Source organism: Pyxicephalus adspersus, chromosome 7, assembly GCF_032062135.1.
Source record: "Pyxicephalus adspersus chromosome 7, UCB_Pads_2.0, whole genome shotgun sequence".
Classification (NCBI taxonomy): domain Eukaryota; kingdom Metazoa; phylum Chordata; class Amphibia; order Anura; family Pyxicephalidae; genus Pyxicephalus; species Pyxicephalus adspersus.
In genome coordinates, this window is record NC_092864.1 from 9,597,343 (window position 1) to 9,598,343 (window position 1,001).

A 1,001-nucleotide genomic window follows, 5' to 3' on the forward strand; every position below is an offset into this window, starting at 1 on the left:
TAAGGCACACCCCTTTTTGGTTAGAAAGCCCTTCTCTAAGATAAGGCACACCCCTTTTTGGTTAGAAAGCCCTTCTCTAAGATAAGGCACACCCCATCTTGGGTTAGACACACACCTTCTCTAGGATTAGATACATCCTCTCTTGGGTTAGACACCCCCCTTTAGGATAAGATACACATCCTCTTTGATCAGACACACTCCCTCTAGGATAAGGCACACCCCCTCCTGAGTTAGACACACCTCCTCTATGATAAGACACACCCCTTTCTGGGTTAGACACACCTCCTCTAAGATAGGGCCCCCCCACTTGTGTCAGACACACATTCCCTAAGAAAAGGCACACCCCCTCTTGGGTTAGACACACACCTTCTCTAGGATTAGACACATCCTCTCTTGGGTTAGATACCCCCCCTCTAGGATAAGACACACCCCCTCTTGGGTCAGACACCCCGCCTCTAAGATAAGGCACACCCCCTTTTGGGTTACACACACACCTTCTCTAGGATCAGCTACATCCCCCCTTGGGTCAGACACCCCCCCTAGGATAAGACACACCCCCTCTTGGGTCAGACACACCTCCTCTAAGATAAGGCACACCCCCTCTTGGGTACACACACATCTTCTCTAGGATCAGATACTTCCCTCCCTGGGTCAGACACCCCCCCCTCTAGGATAAGACACACCCCTTTTTGACAGACACACCCTCTATGCTCTCTAGCACTACAGGTCTGTGCTAGGAAGCTGGTGATGAGGGGTGTGGCTGTTACTCAGCTCCGCCAATGCAAAGTACTAATGTGTGCAGCAGGGCTGCAAAGGGAAAAAATATGTAATGCTGCAATTCAGCTTCTTCCTCCAAAGAACCAAAGGTACTCGCAGAGCCAGAAGCAACATGTCCCTTCCAGGAACCGTGCTGCAACCCCACCTCCATCCGCTCCAATATATATGAATTGGAGCAGTTGGGAGCACTGGTGAACATGCGGTCACTCACTTTTAGTGAGTCT